The sequence below is a fragment of the Solanum pennellii genome, chromosome 3, assembly GCF_001406875.1.
Source record: "Solanum pennellii chromosome 3, SPENNV200".
In the NCBI taxonomy this organism is placed as follows: Eukaryota; Viridiplantae; Streptophyta; class Magnoliopsida; order Solanales; family Solanaceae; genus Solanum; species Solanum pennellii.
This window is the reverse complement of record NC_028639.1, coordinates 59,740,212-59,757,328: the sequence shown is the minus strand read 5'-3', so window position 1 is coordinate 59,757,328 and position 17,117 is coordinate 59,740,212. Positions and strand designations below refer to the sequence as shown.

The 17,117-nt window shown below is 32.2% G+C and overlaps 1 long non-coding RNA gene across 1 annotated transcript; it reads right to left on the bottom strand.

Annotated features, from left to right (window-relative positions):
• Positions 1-6,345: 6,345 nt before the first annotated feature.
• LOC114076437 lies at positions 6,346-11,117 on the bottom strand. Its single transcript, XR_003577362.1, has 2 exons — positions 10,871-11,117; positions 6,346-6,653 (listed from the first exon to the last, which is right to left on the bottom strand). It is a non-coding gene; the product is annotated as an uncharacterized LOC114076437 (long non-coding RNA).
• Positions 11,118-17,117: the final 6,000 nt, after the last annotated feature.

Here is a 17,117-nt window from a genome sequence, read left to right as displayed (position 1 = left end):
ATAGAAAATAATAAATTGCATATTTTTACTGCAACAAGGTGATGTAATTTATCTTTTAAGAATTTAAATATTAGGTTACACCATTAATATGATTATTCTTCGCACTAAAAAACTTTGATAATCTAATATAATGCAATGTAAAATAGTTTATATAGAGTAGTAATACATTGTTTATAAAAACATTTTTTATATAATAGACATTTGTTCTTGTTATTGATCAAATTATTAATACTTCCTTATTTTCTGAAACTGTACTAAATATTATATAATGGAGTATTTACCAATTCAAATATATTGATTAATTTATGAAAGTAAAAGACATATATTAAATTAATAAGAATAAAGGAAATTATAACGATAAACATGTAATTAACATTAATTAAATAAGATAGCAACATAACTTTTATGACTTGTTATGATGTAGTTGAATTAAGATAGCAGTCTTATTTTGAGTTTCAATGGTGTTAAGACTGTGTCACGGGATCTGATTCATTTAGATCTATGCAGACCCATTAAGAGACTTTTAGAGAAACAAAACAAACTTAATGAACTGAATCTAAATAATTAAGATTCAGTCATCAAAAATAAACACACTTAGGCCTCATTAGTTTGCATTTAATGGATGTCTGAATCTTAATCATTCAGATTCAGCCCATTAAGTACGTTTGAAATTTAGGACAGAATCTGAATATTATTCATGTTCAACCCATTAAATTCATTTGTTTTATTTTTCAAAAAACCTCTTAATGGATCTGAAGAGGTCTAAACGAATCAGATCTGTAAGAGACTCTTAACAACATTCAAACTGATTTGATAAGTTATAAAATAATAAAAATAATAAATCATAGTTTCTCTGCTTTGGGCGTGCTTTTTTTGACTTATAACTAGAAACTTTCTTTCTCACTTTTCTCAATCAAATACTATTTTTTCCTAACTGGTAAGTTTTTGTAAATCCTTTCAAGTATTTTTTATATATATTAATAACTTTCTTGTATTGATGTGTGTCAAGAACACTAGTTGCAATAATATTTTTGGTGTATTAATGGTTGTTTATCAAGGTTTTTGAATGAAAAAATAGTACTCCAAATCATGATTATTAGAATATTTTTTTAATCAAAAGTGATATATTTTGTTAAAATGAAAATTTTACAATATTTTATTAGTATTATGTTTAATATCACTCCCACATTCAGATATTGAAAATAAACAACATTAATTATTTAGTGTTCAGATTAAGAGACCACATCTTAATATTCAAATATGTATTCAGATCAAAAACACTCAAATCTTTATGTGAATCTTAATATTCAGATGTTTATTCATATTCAGACCTCTTAATCTTAATGAAAACAAATGGAGTCTTAATGCGGTGAATCTGAATTATTAAGATTCAAACCCTCATTAAGTGCAAATAAATAAGGCCTTAGACTAATAAGTGATAGTTTATATATGAAACTCACACTACCAACAATGTGTTTTTGATAGTTACTTCTTTTTAAAATAGTGAATAAGGAAAACTAAAATTGCATAAGAACGTATTCAATTTTATTTTGTCCTGTATTTTAAAAAATAAAATTTTCACCTTTACTGGTTACCTTTAATATAGGAAGGGAAAATACTTTTCTCACGTTTCACTCATATCATTAATTACCTTGCAAACTATTTAAATTTTTTAATACTAAATATCAATTAATAGGGATAGTCAGAAAAAATATTCATGCCAATCATTATTTTTTTAATGAATACGTCAAGTCCAAATATGACTAGTAAAAAGGAATGTATGAAGTAACAATCGTTAATATTTTATTAGTTTTTTTAAACTTAAAATTATTATCAGTACTCTCGTATTCTTTACGTAAAATTTCCTACTCTTTATGCCAGTATTTGGTATACTATATTGCAGAAGTTCATCATTTTATAATAATATAACTAGATATCTATATTACTTTAAAAACATAAAATTCTTTATAAATATTAACTTAAAAACATAAAGTTCTTTAGAAAATGTTAGATTAAATGTTTTTCTTTTATATAAAAAAAATGGTCTGAAACCCTCCAATCTATATGCGAAATCTCAACTACACACTCCAATTTTACGGGTGTCCTACTATCGATCTAAACTTTATATTGCTCTATTTTCTACACACCTAAGTGCTACCTGTCATGGGAGGTGTTGTCACTGCCTCTAGGCGCGTCAGAAGTAGAAATTTGACGAAAAAATTCTTCTTCTCCAATGATCATCTTCCCCATCTTTAAATAACCCATTGTTTCTTCTTCCGCACCATTAATCTTTGTTCCTTTTGTAATAAAAACACGATTTCCACTCAAAATTTAGTAGGATTTAGTTGTTAATGTTTATTTCTACTTCAAATCTTGAATGTAAGGTTCGTAATCTGCTCTAATTTCTTATTTAGGTCCCTAATTAAAATTTTGAATTTTCTCAAAATTCATCAAAAATGTCAAATGAAAACTTGAATAAGCGTTGTATCGATGAATCAGACCCAATGTTCAACGCTGCAGAGAGATACAAACACGTATTTTAAACCCTTTGATGAAGAAGAGCCACTTATTGAAATTGTTGTAAACATCAATTGAGTTTCTCATATCAATCTTTGAGAAATGTTATAATAGCGTAAGAAGAAGCAATATCAGTGATAGAGTTTTTAGAACAAGATTTCCTAGTGTTTAGAATTACGATGAAGGTTGAAAATGCGGTAGTCGTCAAATCTAGACTAGCTTCAAAGAAAAAGAAATGGAGGAATGGAAAAGAAAGAGAAAAGAAGAAGATGAAATATAAAGCAAAAAAGTAAAATATAAAAGAATAATTATTTTTAAAAAAAAAAAAATAAGAGTAAACATCACGTGGCAGGGCGTGTAGATCATTGCCTAATACAAATCTGGGCGTGAATTTATAGGGGGCTAGATATTTTACTTTAAAAGGTTCGGAGGGAGGTGATAGAACCCGTAAAAAATAAGTGTATAATTGAAATTCGATAATAACTTAGGAGGGCTTTTGACCATTTTCTCTAAAAAAAAAAAATATTCTGCAATAGATAATATGTCGTGTATGTGAGAATTTTCTAATAAAGATATGGGAAGGTTGTGTACGTGATGGGATCCTAGAATAATTAGGAAGACTTGCGAATATGGGAAGTTTTGCTTATGTACGTGACTCGTGAGTCTTAAATATAAGTGAACTAAAATATATTAAGACATTAGAAGTTTTGTTTGTGTACGTGATTGAAGGTTGGTGAAGGTTTTCTAATGTCCTCCTAAACGTTACTAACTTTGAAAATAGATAGGTGGAAGGGGTGGGACGTATGTGTAAAAAAATTATGGAGGTGATAAGTGTTAGGATCGAATCTACACACACTTAATGAATAAAAATACAAGAACTTTAGAATGAGATGAGAGATCTAGAGAGAGAAACCAATATTTCGTGGTAATACCCCGTGAGTAAACTTCCACGGCAGTGGGATATATATATATTAATAAATCAGAATATTTTTTATTACAGAGAACAAATAGAGAATAAATAGTACAGCCTAAAATTTAGGTCGGACCGCTGCCCTGAACCCCTCCTTCGGATGGGGGGCGTAACCTCCTGGCAACCTCACCGCGGAGGTTTAAACCGCGTAAACAGTTATATATATTAATCAGGCTCCATAACCTAACAATAAGAATGGAAGAGGGAGTGAAATATTGGGCTGGGAAGAAGAATTCCTTTTCAAAGAAATTATTTTTTCTTTTTTTATTAATTTTGTATATAAGTTAGTAAAAAAAAGAACAAAAAAACGTCTTTATAGTTTTACGCGCCCAAAGAGTGTAGTCACAACAATAAAAAGAATTATTAGCGGCAATTAATTTTTAATTACCGTTAAATATGTATTTTTAGCGGTAATTGTCACTCTTTGTATATGTCCCTAAAGTTTTTAGCGACGTTGATTCTAATGGCACTTAACTAATACCAATAAAAACTTTAACACTCTTTTAATGTTAATATTTAATGGCGCTAAAAGTTATTTTTGTTGTAGTGAGTACACGATTTTTGACATGCAGTATTTTATATATAATAGAAATAACTTTTGAACAAATAAAGTGTTCAATAGGAACAAAGATATATTAAGGTGTTCAAATGAAATATTTAAACTAATTCAAAGGACCGCGTATGACTTAAGTCAAAAATCTAACATGACAAATACTTTTTATGTCATGTGAACAAGGACCCACAAAGAAATAAAAAAAAAAGAACTCATTAAGGAATTGTTTTTGAACAAATTTAATGAGTGAAACAAATAATATGACATTACTGTATATTTAATACTTACCAGGTATCATAATGAGTTTTTTCTTGCCAAATAATTTATGATATTATTTATATGATAAAATAGATAAACAATTAACTATTGTTAGTTTACTGTCCTAGCACATTCAAATTGATCATACAGGACATTATATCATTTAAAAAACCTCTCTTTTTTTAATCATAATATCATCAAAAGTTATTCCAATCGATCGATACACTAGACATTCAAAATCTCTTCGTCTTCTTTTTAACCATAAAATCATATTAAAAAAATTATTCAAATTAATCGATATATCAGACGATCTCATAATATATCGTAAGTTAATGCACATCATAATATTTATTATAGTAATTAAGTTTGTTTGTAAAAAATTTTTAACGATGTTTCTTTAAATTTTTTTATTTATAAGATTCAAGTTTATATATCATAAAGATAAATTTATTTAGTAATGTCAATGAGTGATTTTATTAATATAAATATTTAAGTTAAGTGATTTTATTAATATAAAATAAAATTTAATAATTTTACTATGTATATTTTCAAAGTGAATGACCTTTTAAGATATAAACTCAAACTATATTGGAAAAGAACTATTAAAAAAATATATACCATGTGAGAAATTCTGATAAGATAGAAATTAGTGTCTTTTTTATTATTATTTTATGAATTCTTTATTTTTATAAAGAGATATCATCAAATAATTATTAGTATTTAATTATTATTCTAATATTTTATACTTTGAAACTTATTAAAGTTGCAATTATTGAATATCTATTTTAAGTATTTGTAATTGATAAGAACTCTTAATATTTATTATTTTTTTGACTAAAATTTTACTTATTAAATCTTTCTTTATTTGAACTACATCGAAAATCCCAACAACTTTAAACTCAATTACGTATAGTTAACTTAGCAATCATTTCTATACTAAACTAACTAATGAAAGTAGAACAAGTTCATCTGTGGATTATTTAACTTTATAAATTGAATATCATTCTTTTCTACAACAATACAATAATATTCATAACCCAGTTCTCAAATAAAATATTGTTTATGATAGATATTTCTCGCAATGTTTATTTTTTTGGTTCATATATTAATATCATTCATATGTAGGTCGATTGATCAACTCAATTTAATATATTGAGACTTTTTTATATATATAATTTTTCTTTATTAGCTTTTGTATGACACTTTATTGTTTCGTTTCCAACAACATGCTCACAATTTGAGTTCAATCATATTCTAAAGGTTCATCAAGAGTTTGACGTAATTCACGTATTTGATTATTATGTAATTCTCTTATACATCTTTCAAAGTACGTAATTTCATTAATTGATTTATCGTCAATATTGTTAATGGAATTAGACTATCTTCAACATACACTTTTCATTTGTCGTAGCATAAGGCATACATTTTATCTTAAAGAGGAAAATATGTAAAATTAAAGTGGATCATATCTTTTAAGTAGAATTTTTATATTACAAATATTACATTATATTTATCAAGGTTTTGTAGTTGATAATATATCGTACCCACAACAATATTTTTTTAAATACATGTATTATTAATTAAAATGATACATACATGTAAAGCACGTACACTTAGCTACTAATATATTTAAAAGCATGAAGGTTCATAGGAAAAAAATATATATATTTTAAAAGCATAAAGGTCCTTTGAATTGTTGATTGATCTTTTTATCATGTCAATAACTTTTTAAATGGACTATTTAACCTTCCTATTTAAAACTCTAATCATTAATTAGATAGACGTAACATTCATTTTGACTCCAACTGTTATTTTCTAATAATTTTAGTCTTCTTGTGTATAGTTTTATTAATTGACGCGAGATACACGTATAAAGTATCTACGCTAGATTTTATTCTTTTTGTATATATTTATTATTTATTAATGTGACATATACGTGCAAAGTACACACATTTAACTAGTCTTTTAATAAATTGAAACAAATATTTTTAGTATACACGGAACAAAGTAGTATGAATGAGTACTACAGTTTACTTACAAACTGATACAAAGAGACAATAACTGTGACTTTTCATACTTGTGTAGACTGCCTGTGTTTATTTATTCTTTTAATAATAACAACATAATAAAGATTATGATAGAAACGATGAATCTTTTGTGTTTACATGCGTAGAGACACTTTTGAAATACAAGAGGTCAGTGTCCGCAGCACCTAATAGCTCATTCAACAACAACTGAGTGAGGGCGACATTGGTGTCCCCCACCTTGACAATGTGTGACCTCGCCTCAAGTTCACAATTAGCATAGAACTCTCCGACTAGGTGCATAATTTTAGTCCTAATCAATTCATCATCCCTACAATTGAAGCAAACACAACAATAAGTAAGAAAGGCAATGGGTTGCCTCACCAGCATGTTAAAATAGTAATAGGATATACAATCCTCCTTAGAATATGAATAGGAATAGTATATAGTGTCCTAGCTACTCAGAAAAGAATTGTATTGTAGTATCCTAGTTAGAAAAGGAGTCTATTGTAGTGTCTCTGTGACTACTTTCTCATATTTCTGATTTGTGCGACACCGTGCCATCATTTTAATGACTACTTTTTTATATCCTATATGTATAGCACCGTGCCGTCCTTCCGGTGACTATTTTTTCTCATATCTAAATTGCATATTGCCATCTATTTTTTTGGTGACTCCTTATATTTGATTTTTGTAGTTTGACTCGTCTTTTTGGTGATTCCTCAAATCTGATTTGCGTACTTATTCCGACCTTATCCATATAATTTCTCGATCGTGACATCATTTTGACCCACACGTGTACTTTTATTTCTTAGATTGTGACTACTTTCAACCATCAAATCTAATACTTCGACGTATGAGCATGACCAGTTTTTCAATGACTTTCTTGTTTAATATTGACTCATCTTATTTCCAACACGATCCATATACTTTATACTAGATCGCTGCATTGTGAAGAAACTGATATGGAACAACCACCTAGTTTTGTTGCTCAGGGGAGTCTACTACCTTATATGTCGATGGCGAAAGTAGTCTATGGTCTAAAACAATCTTTGCAAGCTTGGTTTGGGAAGTTCAACACTGTGATTTTATCATTATATGTTTTATCAACATTATGCGTAAATTCATATTTCATGAGAAGACCAATCACTTGAGATTGACCGAAATTATGCATCAAATCTAGTATTTCATGAGAAAGCTAAACACATAGAGATTGACTGTCAATTTCAAGAAGTCGAGTGATTAACTTACAAACATCTCATAAAACCCCTCATTAGTCCTTATATTAATTACATTTGTAACAAACTAGATGCATATGATTTGTACGCACTAGCTTGAGGGGCAGTGTTAGAATAATAATAGGTATAGACAATCTTACTTAGAATAGGATAATGACTAGTAATAATAGCAGTATATAGTGTCCTACTTAAAAAATGATTGTATTGTAGTGTCCTGGTTGGAAAAAGAGTCTATTGTAGTGTCTATAAATATGGTCTCTATGTAATAATGTAGATACAACTATTCAATAATATTATTTCCTATATTTCTCAAACATCCAACTTCTTATTTTTTGTTGTGGCTCGACTCTTCTTTCCTTCTTCTTTTTTTATAAAGCTCCTAACCATTACAATCAATAGAAAATCTAAACTAAGTCTAAAATTCAAAACTAAGAAAACAAAACAAGACATCATCTCATATACCAGGTCACAAGTTGCCTCCCATGTAGCGCTCGACCCAGCCAGTGAATTACTCATCATTCAACTCGAGTACTTCTTGATCTTGATCCAAATCATTCCCTAAGTAATATTTGACATGCTGTCCATTCACCAAAAACGTGGAGCTCTTGTCATTATTCGTTAGCACCACATCACCATCTTGCGTCATCCTCACCACTTAGAATGACCCACTTCACTTAGACCTTAGTTTTATAGGAAACAACTTTATTCGAGAGTTAAAAGAGTAGGACTTGCTTTCCAGGGTCAAAAGTGCAAGGGGCAACGTGCTTGTCGTTCCACCACTCTATCTTCTCTTTGGCGTTCTTATGAGTATGAATCCTAAACTCCTCAAGTTTATGCAGTTGCTCTATCCTCTTCTTACTGGGCAACTTAGGGTAATGATTCAACTTCTTGATTTCCCAATACGGTTGGCGTTCTAACTCTACCGGAAGATAGCAAACCTTACCAAACACTATGAGATAGAGAGAAGTCCCTATTGGTGTTTTGTACGCCCATAGTGCATCATCAAGCTTCTCAGCTCAATCCTTTCTCTGTGCATACACATTGTTTTGTAGGATTTGTTTCACTTCTTTGTTTGATGCCTTCACTCAGCCACTAGTATGTAGGTGGTAAGTTGTAGCCACCTTATGGCGAAACTCATACTTATCCAATAGATTTCTCATCACCAATTGATTTATGAAGTGTTTCCCCCCAACGCTGATATAATAGCTTTTGAAGTCCCAAATCTGGTGACTGTATTTTTTCATAAGCTTAATAACAACCTTTGAATAATTGTTGGGTAGAGCTACAGCCTCAACCCACTTAGACACATTATTCACCGTCACTAAAATGTATTGGTTCTCATTGGATGGTGGGAACTAATAAGTCTGAAACGCTGACTCATTTGAGGCCTTTTTAGTTCAACAAATAGTGTCCTCAATGCCTACTTATGTTCGTATCTGATGATATTTTGATGTTTTATAGCTACAAAGGCTAAAAGACAAAGCAAGAATGAATATGTGAAAAGAGACAAAAAAACATTGAAGAGAGGGTAAACTCCCTGCTAAGGATCACCTATCACGATGGGCGGATTGCGCAATAGGTTTAGACCTCGCCTAAAGTGACATTGTTCACTTCTGAAAATATTCAAGGCAGGTGCACGATGCAAAGTGTAAACAATGATTCACAAAAGTAGTTGGGCGAGCTAAAAGTGCCATCGCCGAAGGTGACTGACTACTGAGTTAAAATGAAGGTTGAATGGGTGAGTAAAGGTGGTAATCGACGATTTGATGAATGTGAAAGGCTGACTCAATTGAGTTCGCCAATTGAGATTCAAATACTTGAAGCCTGAAACCAAGAAAGGATGAGCTGAAGAACAGAACATCGATTCGTCGTATCATGTAGGCTAGCCCAACTAATTAACCGACCAGGTAGCACATGGAATTTTGAACTAATTTTTGGGGAAATTATAAATAGTTCAAACGAGAGAGAAAATGTATCTTTTTGACAGCTGAACTTTTATATTTTACCAATTCTAGCTTTTCATTAGGAGAAATAGACTTTCTACTTTTCTCTTAGCTTAAGGGTTTGAACAATCATGTAATTAACGATTGAGGGTTAAATTCAAAGTGGTGTTTGAAGATTATTGTTGATTATAAACATTTTAGTTGCTGAAAACATCATGGATATAATTTCTTTTGCTTCTATGATGTTTAGCTAAAATGCTGATTATAGGGATGTGATTATGGAGTAGGATGCTAATTTAATTTAGTGGCGGTGTCTTGTGCTGTTTTTCTACTATATAATCATGGATTTGAGCTATTTAACGTGAGGATAATTTATGGATTAAAGTTGAAAACTTAATCCTAGCTTATATTTTTTATTGATGCTTGAAAGAGACTTATTTGTGTGCATATATGGAAGTGTTTCATAATTTATTTCTTAGGTATTTGATTAGTTGCTTATACTCAGTCGGTCTAACGTACACCCCTACTTCTATTGTCCTTTTAATGTAGATCTTAGTCAAGGTGATCTTCGTAGCGATTGATTGGACCTATCGATTTCTTCTCTTTCAGAGTTGTGGTGAGATCCTACTTTTCAGATCGCTATTGGTCTCCATCTATCATTTACAGTCTTTAATTTCTTTTCAAATACTTGAAATGTTTTCCAGATTCTAGAAATGTATTAGATGTTCTTTACACTTAAACTGTCATGTTTTGGGATCTTTTTTGTTATTTCTTTGCGGTTGTAACCTGACTTCCCTTTGGAAGTCCTGTATGTGTCATTTCATTCGGCTTACACAAATTTTGGGGTTCTTGAGGTATGTGCCATCATGACCTTGGCTTTTAGGTCGTGACAGGAGGGGACTAGAGAGGAAATGATATAAAAGAGGTTATCTTTGAAGGATCATAGTAAACAAAAGGGATCCAGGTAAAGCGTCCTATGAAACAATAGTAACAAGTATTATCCAGACAGACATCGTTCTTGTTAGACCATAAAACTGCAATAGGTAAGTGGAAGCATTGCTCATTCAATAAGATTTGATATGCAAGAGCTTAGATGAAGTAGAGAGCTAAGAGGAAAAAGAGTCTCCTAAGCAAAATTAAGGTGAATGAGGTAATAGCATCTAACAAGCAGTTTGTCTAAATAAATAAAATAATGTATGTTTATGCCAAAACTAACATATATTGCATGTACTTCGCCAAAATGTCCTCAAAACAGTAAAAAGAGCTCAAGCACAAATCAAACTGATATGTTTAAAAGGTGAAGACAAAAAACATTTTACTCAAGTAAAAACAGGATACCATAATTATATGCAACAAATAGTTGTTACCATGTCAAGAGTCTCAAGTATTGAGAACATATGCTGGATGAGCCACAAGTTTATTTTTAACAGCGCAATCACCATTACCAGCCGTTTCAGCTTTATGCATAGCTTCCTGCACCAGACATGAAAAAGATCATAAAAAAGGCTAACATTACAAATAATATGTAGCCTCTAAAAAAAATCCCCGTTTAAATAGGTAATGGTATCATTGTAGTAAACTTCACTAGCATTAAGAAAATGCATCTATGAAAAATGTGTTTGCCAATCTGTGTTATGAAAATCAGACATTACTGGTTGTAATAAATCTTTCAGAAACACGAAGTAACTGAGATTTTTAGAACCAGTAAGTAAGATGAACAGAAATTTATTTGTAAAAAATAATTGAATCTGTAAAAACTTACCAGAATCTGGAATACTCTTTTTAATAATTTTTGAAGAAAATCAAGTCCACTGAATTCACAGTGTCCCCTTAAGGAAATTATTCCCCTCTAGTATCCGAGGTTTAATTTGGAATATAACCTCCCAGGGTAAAATGATCATAATCAGTAGAGTATAGATACCAAAAACTCTACTGTCACCGAATCAATCCACAGCAGGAAAGTACACGAAGAAATATGTGTTTTTAAGAAGAAGGAAGTCAGAAAATTCGTAGGGAAATATTCTGAAGACGGAATGGTATTTACAGGCAAGAAGAATATATTCGGAAAGGTTGCAAACTTTCAAATGGTATTGACTGTTCCTGAAAGTTGCAACCTTTCAGAACAGTCATGGCGGAAATTTTAAATATAACGGAAATTAAAACGGGTCACGCACGGATTCGAGTCGGGTCGGGTTAACTAAAAAGTTGAAAGCATTTCTATTAACTTCTGTTATCAACTAATTAATTAAAAATAATTTTTGGCCATTTAATTAATTAAATAAATAATTAAAATAAATTTGTCCAAAAAAATTATCTCTCGATCGATCATTTACCAAAGCCGAAGCCGAAGCCGTAGGCGTAACCGTAGCCAAAGCAAGCGAGCGACGACGACGACGGTGCAAGGGGGTTCCCTCTTTCCAACCCTTTTAACAATTAATAGGAGTGTTTATTTATTTAAACTCTCTTATTTTCATTTCCATTACCGATGAGGGACAATTGCATTTTTCATTAAAGCATTAGAGGACTTTTCAAGTTCCCAACCTTTCAAGTTCTAAACTTTTCAAATTCCTCTCCTTCCCTCTATTTCCCATCAATTCTTGCTACATACCCAACAATCCCCCACATTGATGGGGAATAGTTATAACATAGGAATGCACGGACAATTGTGTACTTTACAAGCAAGGATTAATTGTATCTGGATAAGTAGGTATCCCTTTGGACTTTCCGTAGTAAACATATGTCGGATATACTCGGTCAATCGATAGATGTGATATCTTTGAACCGTCGAGCTTTGGTGTATACCTAGACAACCATATGTCACACAATTAACCCTTTACTGTTTATGATTCTTACGGTTGTGTTCGTTTCAGCCATAACACCTCCTGGTTTCATGAGTGTATAGAGAATAGGCTTTTGACATAAAATTCTCTTTGAAGTGGCTTCCACTTCACACTCACATAGGTGATTTCTAACCGTGTCATCTCGTAGATACACTATTTGGTCAAATCTACAAAACTTAGCAAATCATTAAAAAATTTAAGCTTTATTACCTCATTAACAAGCCTTAAAGTCTTAACCTTTTCCTAAACATTGTCTTCATCATGAGAATGGATTGAGTTAATTGACAATGTCGAACCGTCAGCCACAAATTTGTTTTTCTCCTTGAATCTAGCTCTTGGGATCTCCAGTCTGCTAGATAGAGTTACCGTCATGCTGACTTGTCCTAAGCCGTAAACCCATTCCCTTAGATGATCTTTCAACTGCCTCTCTCACTAGGCCTTTCGTTAGTGGATCTGACACATTATCGCTTGACTTTACATAGTAAATTGTGAGAATTCCACTAAAGAGCAGTTGTCTTACGGTGTTATGTCTCCGTCGTATATGACGAGACTTTCCGTTGTACATAACGCTCCCTGCCCTACCTATTGCTGCTTGACTATCGCAATGTATACAAATTGGTCCAACAGGTTTGGGCCAGAATGGAATATCCTCTATGAAATTCCGGAGCCATTCCGCTTCTTCACCAGCCTTATCCAAAGCAATGAATTCAGATTCCATTGTGGAGCGAGCAATACATGTCTGTTTGGAAGATTTCCAAGAGACAGCTCCTCCACCAAGTATGAATACATAACCACTCATGGATTTTACATCATTTGACCCGGTGATCCAATTTGCATCACTATATCCTTCAATCACAGCAGGATATTTATTATAATGCAAAGCATAATGTTGTGTCCATTTTAGATAATCCAACACACGTTTCATAGCCATCCAGTGAGTTTGATTCGGATTACTAATGTACCGACTCAGTTTAGTAATAGCACATGCTATATCTGGTCGCGTGCAATTCATAATATACATCAAACTTCCCAACACTCTGGCATATTCCAATTGAGAGTCACTTTGACCTTCATTCTTTTTAAATGTACAACTTAAATCAATTGGAGTTTTGACTACATTGAAATTCAAGTAATTGAACTTATCCAATACTTTTTCAATATAATGAGATTGAGATAATGCTAGTCCCTGGGGAGTTTTGATAATCCTGACCCCTAAGATCAAATCAGCAACTCCTAAGTCTTTCATATCGAACTTGCTGGACAACATGCGCTTAGTAGCATTTATATCGTCAATTTCTTTACTCGTTATTAACGTGTCATCAACATACAAACAAACAATGACTTCATGATTCATAACGTTTTTAATGTAAACACATTTATCACATTTGTTAATCTTGAATCCATTGGCCAACATTATTTGATCAAATTTAGCACGCCATTGTTTGGGTGCTTGCTTGAGTCCATAAAGTGACTTCACAAGTCTGCACACTTTCTTTCCTTTACCAGGAACTATAAACCCTTCAGGTTGTTCCATGTAAATTTCTTCCTCTAACTCTCCATTTAAGAAGGCTGTCTTTACATCCATTTGGTGGATTTTAAGATCATGCACTGCTGCTAGTGCTATTAATATCCTAATTGATGTTATCCTTGTTACTGGAGAGTATGTGTCAAAGTAGTCCAGACCTTCCTTTTGTCTGTACCCTTTGACTACCAGTCTAGCCTTATATTTGTCAATAGTCCCATCAGGTTTCATTTTCCTTTTAAAGATCCACTTTGATCCTAAAGGTTTATTTCCTGGAGGAAGATCAGTCAATTCTCAAGTGTGATTGCTTAAAATTGATTCCATCTCACTATTGACTGCTTCTTTCCAATAAGTTGACTCTGACGAAGACATAGCTGCTTTAAATGTTTGAGGCTCATTTTCAAGCAATAGTGCTACAAAATCTGGTCCGAAAGAAACAGATTTTCGTTGTCGAGTACTTCGCCTAGGTTCCTCACTAGTTAGAATATTTTCCATTGATTCTTCTCGTGGTCGTTTAGGTCTTTCACTTGTTGACTCACTTTCAGTTTTATATGGATAAATGTTTTCAAAAAACTCTGCATTATCTGATTCAATTATCGTATTAACATGAATCTCAGGATTATCAGATTTGTGAACCAAAAATCGACAGGCTTTACTATTCACAGCATACCCAATAAAGACACAATCTATTGTTTTGGGTCCAATTTTAACCCTCTTAGGTAAAGGAACCTCTACCTTGGCTAAACACCCCCACACTTTGAAATATTTCAAGTTGGGTTTTCTTCCTTTCCACAACTCATATGGAATTGATTGTGTTTTTCGATGGGGTACCCTATTGAGTATTTTATTAGCTGTAAGGATGGCTTACCCCCAAAGATTTTGCGGTGAACCAGAATTGATCATTAAGGCATTCATGATTTCCTTTAATGTTCTGTTCTTCCGTTCTGCCAAACCATTTGACTGTGGTGTATACTGTGTTTGATGAATAATACCATATTCCAAACATATCTCTGCAAAAGGAGATTCATATTCTCCACCCCTATCACTCGAATCATTTTTATCTTTAGATTTAATTGGTTTCCACTTCATTTTTGTATTGCTTAAATGCATCAATTGCTTCATCCTTACTATTAAGCAAATATACATAACAAAATCGAGTGCAGTCATCAATAAAAGTTATAAAATATTTTTTTGCACCACGAGATGGTGTTGACTTCATATCGCATATATCTGTGTGAATTAAGTCTAAAGTTTTAGAATTTCTTTCAACAGACTTGTAAGGATGTTTAACAAACTTACTTTCCACACAAATTTCACATTTATACTTATCGCATTTAAAATCAGGCGATACTTCTAGATTAATCAATTTTCGCAAGGCTTTGTAATTTACATGTCCCAAACGGGCATGCCATAAATCACTTAACTCCAATAAGTAAACAGAAGCAGAATTTTTATTAATACTGTCAACAACCATTACATTTAATTTGAAAAGACCCTCATTGAGGTAGCCCTTTCCTATGAACATTTCATTCTTACTTATTACAGCTTTATCACTAACTAGGACACACTTAAACCCGTTTTTAACTAGTAGTGCAGCAGAAACTAAATTCTTCCTAATAGTAGGGACATGCAGAACATTGTTCAAAGTCAACACCTTGCCGGATGTCGTTTTCAACATTACTTTCCCAGTTCGTGCAATCGTTGTTGTTGCTGTGTTTCCCATGAATAAATCTTCATTGTACTCAGCAGGAGTGTACGTTGCAAAGGCTTCTTTCGTAGAGCAAATATGCCTAGTGGCACCTGAGTCGAGAAACCACTCCTTGTGATTTCCAACTAAGTTACACTCCGATATCATTGCACACAAGTCATCTGCATCTTCCATCTTTTCCACGATGTTTGCTTGACTTTTGCCTTTGCCTTTGTTTTTGTCCTTTCTTGGAGCATGACAATCAGAAGATCTATGACCAGCCTTGCCACAATTATAACAGTTGCCTTTGAATTTCTTCTTGGCATGTTCTGACTTCTGCCCGTTGGACTTTTTTCTCTTTTTGTCTTTGGTAGGAGCTTCTTCAACAATATTAACTCCAATGATTGTTGAACTCTTACGCGACTTCTTTTCGGCATTTATGTTATCTTCCTCAATCTTGAGCCTAATCACAAGATCTTCAAGCTTCATTTTTTTACGCTTGTGCTTTAGATAATTCTTGAAATCGTTCCATGAAGGAGACAACTTCTTGATCATTGCAGCCACTTGAAAAGCTTCATTTACTACCATATCTTCAGCAATCAGATCATGGAGAATAAGTTGAAGTTCCTGCACTTGTGATCCAACAGTTTTACTATCTACCATTTTATAGTCTAAAAACTTTGCGACCACAAACTTTTTCAAGCATGCATCTTCTGTCTTATATTTCTTCTCAAGTGCATTCCACAACTCTTTTGAAGTTGTTATTGCACTATAGACATTATATAAGTCATCCTCTAAAGCACTCAAAATGTAACCTTTACATAGGAAGTCTGACTGTTTCCATGCTTCAACAATCATAAATTTTTCCCTGTCTGGCATATCATCAGCAGGAACTGGAGTATCTTCACTTGTAAATTTCTGCAGACCAAGAGTAGTAAGCCAGAAAAATACTCGTTGCTGCCATCTTTTGAAATTCACACATGTGAATTTATCCGGTTTCTCTGCTTGTGATACAAGAGTTCGGGTTGGTGCAGCAACAGCCACTTGTTTACATCCCTACTCTGTCGAAATAGGGCGAAACGTCGCGGCAACTCGAAAATAATTTAATTGATTCAATTTTAACAAAGTTTTAAAAATAAACGAGTTTTAAAAAAAAGAGTCGCCACCTAATTTTTAGGAAAAATAGGAAACCAATTATCAATCTACGAAACCAATTCGATTCTAGGTAAGGGGTTTAAATTATTCCGAAGGGAAGGGGTTAGGCACCCTTCGGAATCCACAATTGTGGTTCCCGACTGAATTCATTTTTTTCAAATTGAGGAAGAATATAAAATAATGTACAGATATAATAAACATGTAATATACACAGCAAAATAAAATAATAATCGGCCTAAGGTTTGCCTAACGTCAATATCCACAAAATAATGAATGAAATATAATTCGAACTTTTTCGAATAATTTCAAGGAGAAGCACCTCCGGGTACCTGTAAAGACACTTAGTAAAAGAGTTAGTGCCAAAGTAATATAAATAAAAATAAATAACTCAAATAATAACTAAAAATAAA